This window comes from Amblyomma mixtum, chromosome 4 (genome assembly GCF_055824585.1).
Source record: "Amblyomma mixtum isolate Tamu chromosome 4, ASM5582458v1, whole genome shotgun sequence".
Classification (NCBI taxonomy): domain Eukaryota; kingdom Metazoa; phylum Arthropoda; class Arachnida; order Ixodida; family Ixodidae; genus Amblyomma; species Amblyomma mixtum.
The window spans coordinates 47,931,541-47,945,422 of NC_143015.1; the positions used below are offsets into that span (position 1 = coordinate 47,931,541).

General features: G+C 49.7%; 1 pseudogene; it reads left to right on the forward strand.

Annotated features, from left to right (window-relative positions):
* Window positions 1–13,882, forward strand: part of LOC149346435 (uncharacterized) — a 56,844-nt pseudogene that overhangs the window by 12,527 nt on the left and 30,435 nt on the right.

The following is a 13,882-nucleotide window of genomic DNA, read 5'->3' on the forward strand; positions in this document are numbered from 1 at the left end:
TTATAAAGTAGGAGCCTACAATGCGTCCTTGAAATATCCCTCACCATACATTTGCGGACCACCGACCCTGATGTCTTTGTCCTCGTGCAAAATGTGGGTTGGCGGCCGAGCATTAATGGCCGTTGTGCATATTTACCGTGGAATCTGTGAAGAAGTGCGCTTCATCGGTCCACATTACGCTGTATTAAAAAATCAGGGCTCTCTTCGGATTTAATTAGGCCCCACCTACTGAAATCGAGCCGGCGCTGAAAATCAGACCATCCCAGTGCTTTGCGTAGGCATACCTTGTGCGGATGCATGTTGTGCTTTTTGAGAACTCTGCAAACAAACGAGAAACAGCATCCCAGTGCATCGGCGATTTGTCTCACGCTGGCCTGTGGGTTGGCGTTCACAGAGGCCAAGGCGTCAGTGCCAGGCTCTTCGCTCAAAACAGCCATTTATTTGACGTTGAGGGTGCGCCGACCCTGTCCTGTCAAAACGACGGAAGACTCTTGTGAAAGTGCAGCGAGAGGGCAAACGGCAAGCAGGATGCTCATCTTCGTACAACCGTACGAAGATGCGCCGTTCTACGCGCGCACGTACGCGGTAACATAGTCAATCATTTCAGTTGTCGAAAAGTGGACGCCAACAGTTGCGGCCATGTCATCGCTCAACTCAAGCGAAGACAGACTGCTTCAAGGTGACCACTCCAAGACTTTTCCTAAGCTGTCTCCGCTGCTTTCATGCTTGTTTTATTTCTGAATACTTTGCACCGCTTTATGCTGCGTTGCATGTGATGTCGGCGTTTCTGGGTTATCACTGTTGCCATGCAACAGCAAAGCTTATGCTCGCCGCTGGTGCCGTCGGAGCACCTCATCACTTTTCATCGGCGCAGCGCCAGCAGACGCGCGCAATGTCACGGTATTCCAGTCTGGGCGGGATAGTACCGACCACGTGACAAAGGACGCGATTTGATTGGCGTCGCTTTTAGCCTTGCCGCCGGTGCGCAGTTTTCGAATGGTGCCAGAAATGGCCCAAAATAGTTGAGCCAAAGCACCGATGGTAATCACGTTTTCGAAATTCTAAAAGCTTATATGGTTATTACTAACGGCCAGCTACAAATCACTAATTGCAAGCGGGCGCTTTTCAGCAATAGTGAAAAACATAACTAACAATCAGAATTTGAGTAAAACTTCGCTAGTTAACATGATTCGCCTGTTTTTTGATGTCCACAATCTGATATTGCTATGCCGCATAAAGCTTCTCTTTACCTGAAAAACCCTATTTTTAAAAATTAGTGATCACCTTCTCTGAAACACCTGGTACAACAAAGAAAGAAAAATGCCAATCTGCTCTTTAAATTTCGTGCACAATATACACCTCCTTAGGATCAAAAGTCGTACCGGCTCTACAAGTACGTTTTTACCAAAACATATCAGGAGCTTCGGCAAATAAATACGAACATTTAGTTCCACTGCGTTCTGTGAATTTTTGAAATACGGCTAGACACTGAACAAATGCGTTTCGTTCTGTTACTGGTTAGAATGCCTTGTTTTTGATATATCCACTGCTCTGGGATAAACTAAACTAATTTAGTTTGGTGTAATTGTATAGACAACATAAAAACAGAGCGAGTGCATAGTTCAATCAGATATTAATCAGCGAATGATATTGTGACTCCCTATAAAACACAAGGGCCGGCTTCGCGTTCCCTTCCATAAATTCTACTGTTTCTTATATTGTAACTTTCTCCTAAGTTATGCGCTGCTTAGCCCCTGATCACAACCGCTTGAGAAAATCTTTTGGGCACTATTGAAACAGAGGTAGCGAGTGAATAACTTATGGTGGCACATGCATAAAGCAGTGAATATATATTTTGCCTCAGTAGCAGTGCAACAATGGCGGCAAAATATTATTCGCATTTCTCGTTTCATGACCTTTGCAGATCGATGCATCCGAAAAGCGTTCAAAGCTGTGGTTTTCGCAAGGAATGTACGACTCACACTCTGCGGCGTGGTCAACCACGATGGCGTTAGTTTGGTGCTGTAAATGGTCTAGGGTTTTTTTTTTTGCACCACTGCACGATCTCACAGGAAACAAAGGCTCCACTGAAGCAGCAATTTCGTCTTTGCGCAAGCAAATATGTTCAGCCGGAAGTAAGAACAAAAATACCGGAATAGTGGAAATCTTGCCCTGAATAGTGTAAGAGCCACCGCGCGCACTCCTGTTTAGCAGTATTTCATGTTCGACAAATTGATGACAAAGATATAGGCAATGTAATTCGCTTTCTTTAGCTCTAAACTAGAAACAAAAAGTAGTTTTGTCACAACACGGGCAGGAAATGTGCCGCTATGCTTCCCGGTAAAAGGAGGGACGACTCGGCCTCTGTGTCCTAGATGCTCTGGTCCATATGTCTGCTGAATCGCAAGACATTCATTCGAAGGTATGTAAAGCTGTGCCTAAACCAAACGGAATAAAACTTGTCTTCAACATTGTCGGCTGGTAGTAAGTGCGTATTTTCATAAATGCAGAGAGCGCTTCAAGTCTGCTAATCGCCCTATGCGAGGAAACCATCAAAAAAATTCTGCGCAAGCAAGTGAACCACCGTAGCGAATGTAGAGCGTTTCCTGAAGTTCAGAAGCGGCTGCCTGTTCCACCTCTACGATAGTAGCGGCCGTATTTTGAGAGGACTTCTAGGTTTGGAGGTTTGAAAAGCCTTATTAACCACGAACATTTTCACTAATTCTGCTTAAAAGTAAGTCATCAATAGAAGTGGATTTTTAGCATCTGGGCAATTTTCCAATCTCGGCAAAGAAAAAGCGGTGCTAAGCGTGAACAGTAAAAAACGTGTCTGATCCAGTTCATCTTAGTCATCTAGTATGCAGACATTTTTGCTGAGTTTTAAGGAGCATTATTTACTGGTTTTCATGGAGCTTTTTCTTTTGAGTACCGCACAATAATGGAATGGCCACGATTAAAAAAGGGGCTCTAACAGTGTGATGCCGCAAACTACTTCAAATGCAACTTAAGAGGACCGCAAAAGATGTCCCTCTCCGAATTTGCTCTTCAAATATCCGTATTTGTGATCTCTAGAGGAACACTTTTTAGGCACCGGCGCTCAAAGGGTCGCAGAACGTTGTTCGAATCGAGCTGACGATGTGATCTGTTGTGCATGATCTGCTTCCGTCGCACAGTTCATTGTTCTTGACGGTCGGCTGTCAGTGCAGGCTCTAAATGATAAAAAAAAATGTGTCTCTCATTCTTGATAGTATCAGCTTGCTTTCACTTCAAGATCTGATAAATCCTCAAGCCTAAACGTTTGTAGGCTGTCAACAAGAACACATTGATGCAGGTGCAAGATACTTCGACTCGGTAGATCTGCTTTCCATAAACAAGCGAAAAGCTGTTTGCCCACTTCAAGTGCCACACTTGAGCTTTTCTGCGGGAAAGAAACGACAGACAGTCCTCTGCCGAGGCAGAATATTCCGATGTGACGAGAATTCTGTAGCGATTTGATGTCGTCTCAAGCACGACGCAATCTCATTCAAATTATGACCAAGCAACTCATCATCGCTAATATTGTGCGACCATGGAAATTTATGAAGCTCTTCACTGTTTCACTCGCACGAAATGGGAACATATAGAGATATCTGTTTATTACCGACTAATGTGTGCAGAAAAAGTGGACATCGGTTAGCAGTAGCCATTAACGGATGACGCACGCAACTGAAAGCAAACAGCAGTCCTATTTTCAGTATTACTTTTACCAGATTACCACGCGGCACAAAAAATGACAAAACACAGTATTCGTTACACTTTCGAATCTCTACAAATTTCTCGTAGGCTATTCTGTACAAAAAATCAGCGTTCAGATGCTACAGAGCCACCGAGAAAAACAAGAGGCGGGAATTGGAGGGGATAGTTAAGCTCCGCGTTAAAAGGCATGACGCGATAGCCAATTGTTTAATGTCGATATATGCAGAAGTCGAAAATCTCTAATTGCATTCAGACATCTCTGGGAGTCATCATACCACGTCCCGTACAGTGGTGCAGCTGTTATGCAATGTGCCACTGGCCTCCGATGGCAGATGCTGTCACCAGTGTGACTTGTGCGACCCAAATTCCTCTTCGCAGCAACCTTTCCCGATCTGCCACGTGGCCAGTGTGCACACAATCTAGTGGGTAGTTTTTGAGGACTTCACAGGGTCACGTGACCCAGCTGACCCGCCTACCTCCTAAGTTGCTTCTTTGGAAATTTTGGGGAATTTTTCGCTCACGCTCAACGAGGTCCGCGCCGTCGAGGCTGGATTTTCTGCTACGCAGGCTCCCTAATGGTATAGCGTTAAAATTAGGGACGACCATGCTGCCGCTTAGGTTAATGAGTGTTACGAGTTCAGACGGATATTTGGAATGAGTAAGCTAGCCTCAAATTTCAGTACATCAAATTTTTTTTCTGCATATCAATCAGTTTCCTGGGGGATGTTGTTACAGGAGATGAAAAGTCTTTCTGTCTGTCTTGGCTACTTCCCGTGAAGAAATGCTTCCTTCGAGACAACCATGAAAATTGTCACTGTGTTATCTGGGCTGTAACGTATTTTCGAAAGTACATACCGTACAAGAGCACAGTCGCCGCGCCGTTAGACAGCATCCTCATAAGGGGCCACCATTCTGTTGATGAAATAAACAAAAAGCCGCAGTGTGGTCATCAAGGAGAAGCCTCATGTAAGCCGCTCCTTCTGACGTTTTTAACCTGAATACCGGCTTCGGCTTGCTGTCGACACAGACGCTTCTAAACTACGATTAAAAGAGCTTATTCGTGAGGAAGAATATTGGTGCTGATTACTGGGCAAGGTGTTTTAGGTTCATTATTGAAACAAGGCCTATAGCGGTAGATGCGAAAGAAACCAGATGGAATGACACAAGCGGTGGCTCCCAAGACTTTATTGTATAGAAACAATGTAGACAACACCGGCAGATCGAACCAATCACTAGATATGGGCTCAACTTACATTATAACAAACTTTTTTAAGCGCATTACTGATCAGAACTGGAGTTTATTCTGCAAAACAAAAACCTGAGGACATATGCTTCCAAAAAATAATAATAAAATCCTAAACATAGATACCCATAGCTAGAAAGCATCTATATGAAAAAGTTAACGCCCCTATACTGAAAGTATTCACAAGGTAATATAGCCGTTGACTTCGAAAAATTTTAAAAACTTTCTCCTGTAAATTTTGTTGGAATATAAAACGAAAAACACAGCAAGTGTATAGTTTCACAGTGTCTAATATGATAAAAAAGAATGCGAACTAGTTACAGTGTTTTTAATACGAAAACCACAAACGGGTTAAGAGTACTAAGAAGGCATGCTGCCCCAATAGTGGGCTGAATTTGTCAAAGTGATAGAGGAAGAGGCGTTAACCAGTGGCCATCGTTTTTGAGGCAACCACAACCAGCAGGGTGTTGCCATTGGCAACCTTGCAGTTGGCGGGAGGGACGAGGGGATAGAGGACGAAAATAGAGGAGGTGAGGGTCGCAGCCGCAGTTTGTCACTCTAGCCCAGCCAGTCGCCCTCAGAGAAAAAGACTTCCTTGTGGGGCTTGATGGCAGTGCACTGCTGTGGCCACTGGCCATTCATGCAGAGGTCCTTGCCTGATGAGCACGAGTGGAGCCCGAAGGGCGGCTGTTGATTTGGCCCGCAAAACTGGAGATAGCGCGTGTCCAGTACTTGAAGTGCGTTGTTTGCCGCTGATGTGCGCAGGCTAGAAATCAGAGCACGCATGATATTCATTAATGATGTGAGCATAGCAATAACTTGCAGACATTTGTCACGGCCCGGATCATGGCCTTTGCCTCGAGCAGTCGTAGACGATGGAATTGGGAGTGCGGCAACATCTCTGATCCAGGGGGATACAAGAATTCGGTACGGGTGGCCAATTAATATCCGAGAGAGTAGGTCAGGCGTCGCAAGAGTCTGATTTAGTGTTCCCCTGATTTAGAGTGTTTTTTGGGGGAGACGTACAGCCTTTGTCAAAAGTTTAGAGCCCAGGGGGTTTGGTTCAAAGCACTATTGTGGCGCATCTATAGCACTCATGGAAGTCCTACGCATCGGAGGGAGCAGGACGAAAAATCTTCTTACCTTCAGGAGATTTCGGGACGCTGAGCGCGCATTACGAGCAAAGCAGTGTGGCCCAGAGGCAAACCCCCTGGGCTCTAAACTTCTGACGAAGACTATACATGCCGCAGTAGCGGTACCTGCCTTCCCTTGAAAGGTGCATGCAATTCTGATGATCTTCGGCGGTTTGGACGACGTCGTCTCACCTTTGCAGCGGCCTCGTTTTGCGTAGAATAGCCTCGCACCTTTTGTTTCTGTACCGCCTGTTCACTCTGTAGACAGGGGCAGACTTTCGAGAAAGACTCATGAGGGCCAATGCAGATGACGACTTCAAAGCAGTCGCTCGCCAAATGACACTGTGTGGCTCAGAGCATCTCGGCTGAATGATGGAGTACTTGCAGATGCCGCTCTCGTGATCAACCCTCATGTCTTTCCTCCACAGTAGTGGCTTAGAGATTAAAGGGCGAACTGGGTGTCGAAAGTGCCCAACCTTCAAGTACGACAGCAGACAGTCACACTTGCAGGTGAGATTTATACCATCCGAGACGCTCAACTTGGTTTTTGAATAGTTATCGCTTGCAGGCTTGATTAACATGGGCAAATAATCCAAGACGGCGATGTCCAGGGTGACAATTGCGCCGGCAGTAGTGCAGCTCCCTTGGAAGATAAAGAGGCGGACGCTGATCCTGCACAGTTTGTTGATGGCGGTCAAACTTTCTAGTCTCCTTAGCTCGATGACATCAATGACAATGATGCTTTGTAGGCATTTATCCCCACGTCTTTCATCGCTCTCGGTTCGAGGTTTTCCAGGCACGCAGTAGTGGCATTCCTGTTAAGGAGGCCCAGGTTGTCAATTGCTTGCGGTGGCACAAACAAGACGGTATATGCCGGCGCACTTCGCGCAGTGATGATCGTTGATGGGTGGCTTGATCACGGAGACTCGGCCTGTCTGAGCAGTCTGCCCTTCCCTTCTTGCTACCGAGCGGTACGAGCCCGTCGTCGGTCGAGGAGTGACCACTTGGCGCCGAATACATCTCAGTGTACAGGCTGCTTGAGTCACTCCGATGATAGCTACGAATTCTCTCGGCGGCCGCTGCCGAACAACCGGTTTCAAGTTCACCAGGAGGTAGAGCACCTTAATTTCCATATATCTACTTCGCTGATTTGTCACAGTTCCTTTACCAGTCGCACGGCATAATAGTACTCCAATCACAGTAAAAGCAAACGGCGCAGCCTAAGCAACGGAGACACTGACCGTGAGAAGCCCTGGTGCTAGCAGTAGAAGCTCAAATCTTCTAGAATCAACCTTTAAGACCTCATCTGTTTTGACCTCAATAAGCCGGAAGCCTTACTCGCCCCATTGTGTGTGCTTGTGCGTGGTAACACTCCATGGTACCCATAAAATATGGCGTTCTCGTGCAACCCGGCAGGTGGTGCTTAAATTATTGATTGGCCGCGTGAGGGTGCTCACGAAGAGAAACCTGGATTGCACATTGTCTCACCGGTGGCATCACCTGCCACCCAAAGTTGCTAGAAGTTAAATAATGACTGGTCGCGCGAGGTTGCTCGCAAATAGCAGCCTCGATCGCACATGTCCTACCGGTGGCAGCACCTCCCATCTCAGGGTAGTTGGGCACCTCTTAAGCGCTGCGCCAATTCGCCAGGAGTGTTATGAGGATTCCCAGTGATCTATAGTTGTAAATATGAGAGCGGCCTCATTCAGACGGTCGGCGCATCCGGATGCATCCCGATGTGGCAGATGACGGGGGAGCAGGCGCGGTAGATGGGCGGCTGCATTTAAGGAGTTAGCGCCGAGGTCATAAGGAAGGCGGCGTCGGCGCTGTGGCTGCCAGGCAGAGCTATGCACAAGTAGAATTGCCAGCTGCATGGAATCGGATAATATAACGTTGTAGCGCGCAGCGATAGCGTTCATTAATTGAGTGGGCGGGCTTGCATCTTCTCACACGTAAGCAGGTACAAGTGTCTCTACGTATTTCTATTTAAGCAAAGACTTCACATGAGATCCTTTCCAGACGTATACAGGCCGCCCTATATGCTCCTGTATATTGTAATAAAACCGCCAAAATCTCTCGCGCACAGGAGAGAAGACTACATAAGATGGCTGACTCGCCCACAGGCCCACTTTGCCCTTGTCGCCTGCTGTCCCATGAGCACGCGGCATTACTCCCTCTGTCAATGTGGCAGCCGGACGCCAGCAACAAGCAGAACGTCAAGCTTGTATAGTAATGTGCACTGGTGTGAGCTGAGGGTATAAGACTACAGTTAAGCTCGCAACAGAGCGGGTTGCAGCCTGTCGTGATAACGTTTCATGAGTTGCACGGCAATAGTCCCAGTCGGATGGCGCCACCGTGATAAGGATCCTGGGACCCGCTGTACAACTTCGTACGTGACGTCACTTAGACGCCGAACTATTTCGCATGGACTGAAGTAGCGGCTAAGTAGCTTCTCGAAGAGTCTGTAAGAGCGGACGGGTGTCCATATCTCCACAAAACCTCCGGGTTGATAGCGAGCGTCTCGGCGTCAGAGGGTGTTGCGTCGTTGTTTGGCTGGTGTTGAATTTGGCATCTTGCAAGCTGACGGGCTTCATCAGCCACTTGGACGAGTGTGCTGACGTCAGAATGGGCGTCGTTGTCATCTTCGCCGGGACCAGTGGGTTGAATGGAGTCCAGAATATTTGTGACACCAGTCCGAAGGGCAACTGGAAAGCGGTAAGACTGGTTTTTTCCTGTTCTGCCGTATTGCCACGTATCATTGTAGTGTTTGTTCGTTTACGCTCAAGGCTGCAGGAAAGGGTTGTTATCACTCTTGTTCGTGACGCGAGAAGCGACCGGACTAATCTCGATTGTTCACAGCCATGAACAGCTGCATCTACTTGTTTCCAGACTACTCTAGATGATCTCGACCTGTTATCTCGACGTTTCCTTGCCGGCATTAAATTGAACGATTCCGCGAGCATGGGCATTCGTAGATCGACGATTGACGAGCACGCTTGTTGCTTACGCCGCCACCGAGTGATTCAGTTATTTTGCGGGCGCAAGTCAGCCCAAATAAAGAGCTTCGTTTGCAAGTATTTCTGGTGTCTTCCTAACCGCTGGACTGCCGTCACTACAACTTGACATCTGGTGGAGGTGCTGGCTAGCCTTCCATGTTCCGGACACCCCCTACAAGTCGTGACGCCAGCCCTCTGAGTCATCTACCGCAGGACCTGAGCCCAGTCCACCGCGCAAGCCGACACCTGCAAGGGGACGCACCTGAGTTCGGGATTCTGCCGGACCCTACCCGGAAGCGAAAGCCAGCAGAAACGTCTACCATGAGCTTGCCCCAGACGACGACTCCAATCATTCTTCAGCAGCCCCGAGTGCCACCAACCTTCGACGCTTCGCCTGGCGCCGACCCCGAAGAATGGCTGTAACAGTTCGACCGTGTGGCTGTCTTCAACAACTGGGATGATGCTACGAAACTTAGGTACGTCTTCTTCGCCTTGGAGGGACCAGCAAGAATCTGGTTTGAGAATGAGGAAGCTAGCCTCACGAACTGGGAAACCTTGAAGGAGGAGCTTCTGAAGGTCTTCACGAACGTCGTGCGAAAGGAGAGAGCTCAGCAGCTGCTGCAGGCTCGCATGCAACATCCAAACGAGACCGTTGCAATGTACACTGAGGAGATGAAGCGTCTCTTCCGGCGTGCCGACGCAGACATGAAAGAAGAAGAAAAAGTAAAGCTTCTTATGCGAGGAGTCAAAGAGCAACTCTTTGCCGGCCTCGTCCGCAACCAACCGAAAACCGTCGCGGAATTTGTAGAAGAGGCATCCACGATAGAAAAAACTCTTGATGCCCGAGCCCGCCAGTATGACCGCCAGCAGCGCGTTTTCTCAGCAAGCTGCCTGGACAACGCTAACAACAATGACCTGCAGGAGGTTACACGTCAAGTTGTGCGTGAAGAGCTCCGACGATTGCTGCCAACGGGAACGCAGCCGAAGCTTACTTCGCTCGCTGACGTCATCCGGGGCGAAGTTCAGCAGGCCTTGCGTGTGACACCATCATCCACGCAGCCTCTGCAGCCCCCAGTCATGACTTACGCCGCAGCAGTGCGCCGTCCTGCACCTCGACGACGGGACCCAAGCCCCTATCGCTCATAACTAGCTGCGTTGGACCGCCGCCCTCTCGCCCCAACCCGCCCGTCCTACGAGCGCCGTACACAGACGAGGAAATGCGACGAGTGGAGAACTCCCGACCAGCGCCGTCCACTATGCTTCCACTGTGGCGAAGCCGGTCACGTCCTCCGGCACTACCCATACAGAAGACTGGGCATCCGAGGGTTCTCTTACGACGCTCCACGACCCCGACCCGGCCAGCGACCAGTCGGAATCGAGCAGTTTTTGCGTCGGGAAGGATGCTAATCGCCGAGCCGCTTATCACGTTCCCCGTCGCCATCTTCACCGCGCTTTGTATCTCCTACCCGAGGTTACGCGGCGCGTGGACGCTCCCCCAGCCCCCGAAGGTTAAACTGAATAAAGCAGCCTCTGGAGGTGAGGTTGCTTCTAAGCGCAAGGACAAAGATCCTCCACCGACGATAACTCCGACGACAACTCCGACGACAACTCCGACGACACCTCCGACGACACCTCCGACGACACCTCCGACGACACCTACGACAACAACTTCGACGAAAACTTCGATGACAACACCGACGCCTTTACGCCTTGACGCCTTTACCGCTGCCCATAGAAGTAACGTCGGAGTACGCCCACCGCAGCCTCACTACCCGACGAAGCCGAGATCGTACACCGAAGACCACGTGTAGCACGAAAACGCGAACAAGTGACCGTGAAGTTACGATCGACGGTCACGCGGTTACTGCCTTGGTCGACACGGGAGCTGACTACTTCGTCATGAGCGGGCCATTCGCTGTCCGACTCAGGAAAGTGACAACAACTTGGGAAGGCCCGCTGATCCGCACTGCAGGTGATGACCTTATTACGCCGTCAGGACGCTGCACCGCGAGAGTTACAGTAAATGGGAGAATCTATGCGACAAACTTTCTGATCCTACAGCAATGCTCGCGAGACGTGATTTTGGGAACGGACTTCCTGAATGAACATCGAGCGATCATCGACCTTCGATCTAAGTCGATCAAGCTTTGCACGGACGAAGCCATACCTGTTGCGACGAGCGCGACTCATTACGTTGCCTTCAACGTCCTCGACGAAGCACTGAGCGTGCCGCTCCGATTAAGTGTTCTCGCCTGCATAGGTACTGGAGACATCAAAAATGCCGAAGGCGTCATCGAGGGGAACACCCAGCTACTCCTGGATCGAGGATTGGGCGTCGCAAGGAGAGTCGCCAAAATCCGAAATGGCCAAGCCCTGGCGCTGCTAACCAACTTCACCGAACAATACCGGCATCTATACAAAGGTACGATGATTGCCGTTCTCGACGAGCTGACAGACATCAGAGACATATTTGCCCTCCCCGACCAACCCGCAGAACCATCTGACCAAGGCCATCAACCCACGTTCGACATCAACCCGGCATTACCCCGGAGCAGACAAGACCAAATACGCAGTCTTCTTCAAAGGTACAGCGATTGCTTTTCATCAGCATCGAATGTGCGACGAACCCGGCTTGCCAAGCACCCCATTGTAACAGACGAACACGCCCGACCACTGCGGCAGAGCCCCTACCGCGTGTCGCCGATAGAACGTCAAGCTATCCGCAAGCAAGTAGAGGAAATGCTACGTGACGACGTCATCCAGCCATCAAGGAGCCCCTGGGCAGCACCACTCGTCCTAGTGAAAAAGAAAGACGGCACCCTTCGCTTCTGCGTCGATTACCGCCGCCTGAACAGCATTACGAAGAAGGATGTGTACCCCCTCCCTCGCATCGACTACACATTGGATCGGCTATGCAACGCTAAGTACTTCTCATCGATGGACCTGAAGAGCGGCTACTGGCAAATTGAAGTCGACGAAAGAGATCGCGAGAAGACTGCGTTTATCACGCCAGACGGACTCTTCGAGTTCAAGGTGATGCCCTTCCGCCTCTGCTCTGCCACAGCGACGTTCCAGAGAGTAATGGATACGGTGCTCGCAGGCTTGAAGTGGCAGATTTGCCTAGTCTACTTAGATGACGTTGTTGTCTTCTCCTCAAGCTTTGAAGACCACCTCAGAGGGCTTCGGATGTTGCTGGAAACGATTAAGTCTTCAGGCCTGACACTGAAACCAGAGAAGTGCCACTTCGCCTACGAGGAGCTGCTGTTCCTTGGTCATGTCGTATTCAAGGATGGATTTCGCCCCGACCCCCAGAAGACGGCTGTGATCGCAGTTTCCACAGCCTAATGACAAGAAAGCTATACGCACATTCCTTGGATTGTGCGCTTATTACCGGCGATTCGTCAAGAACTTTTCGCACATCGCTCAACCTTTCACCCAACTTACCAAGGCTGACGTGCGTTTTAAATGGGAAAGGCCGCAAGAGGAAGCTTTCAAAGAGCTGAAGTGCCGCTTACAGTCCCCTCCTGTGCTCGGACATTTTGATGAAAACGCCGAAACCCAAATTCATACAGATGCAAACAGTGGGGGCTTAGGAGCGGTCCTCGTTCAGAAAGATGGTAAACAGGAGAAAGTTATCGCGTACGCAAGTCGTTCACTGTCGAAAGCCGAAGCCAACTATTCGACGACCGAGAAAGAATGTCTCGCCATTATTTGGGCCACGCCCAAATTTCGACCCTACCTGTACGGACGACCATTCAAAGTTGTGAGCGACCACCATGCTATGTGCTGGCTTGCCAATTTGAAGGATCCCTCTGGCCGCCTTGCTCGTTGGAGCTTGCGTCTTCAAGAATTTGACATAACTGTAGTCTACAAATCTGGCCGCAAGCATTCCGACGCGGACTGCTTGTCCCGAGCCCCCGTCGACGCCGCACCGGAAGAGGAAGACGACGACGCTTTCTTAGGACCGGTAAGCGCGAGCAGTTTTGCGCAGCAGCAGCGCTCGGATCCTGAGTTGCAAAGCCTAGTTGCTTATCTGAAAGGAAAGACCGCATCGCCTCCACGAGGGTTCAAGCGCCAACGGTCATCCTTCTTCGTTCACAGTAATGTCCTCCTGAAGAAGAACTTCGCGCCCAACAGGACAGTGCATCTTTCTGTCGTGCCCAAAAATCTCAGGCAAGAAATTATGCAGGCATGCCATGATGAGCCGACTGCAGGGCTTCTCGGTATTGCTCGCACGTTGCACCGCATCCATGAGAAGTACTATTGGCCACGGTTAGCTGCCGATGTTTCCCATTACGTGAAAACGTGCCGTGAGTGTCAGCGACGCAAAACGCCTCCGACTAGACCAGCCGGACTCCTGAACGCCATACCACCTCCAACTAAGCCCTTTCAGCAAATAGGGATGGACCTCCTCGGCCCCTTTTCGTCTTCATCATCGGGTAACAAATGGATCATCGTGGCGACCAACTACCTAACCCGCTACTCCGAGGCAAAAGCTCTACCGAACGGAACAGTAGCAGAAGTCGAAAAATTTTTCGTGGAGAACATTCTTCTGTTACACGGCGCCCCCGATGTGCTCATCACTGATAAAGTAACGGCGTTTACAGCGGAGCTGACGCAAGCCATTCTCAACTACAGTCAGACAAGCCATCGGAGGACAACTGCCTATCATCCACAAACCACCGGACTCACAGAGCGTCTGAACAAGACCATCGCCGACATGCTCTCCATGTATATCGACGCCGAACACAAGACGTGGGACTCCATTCTGCCCT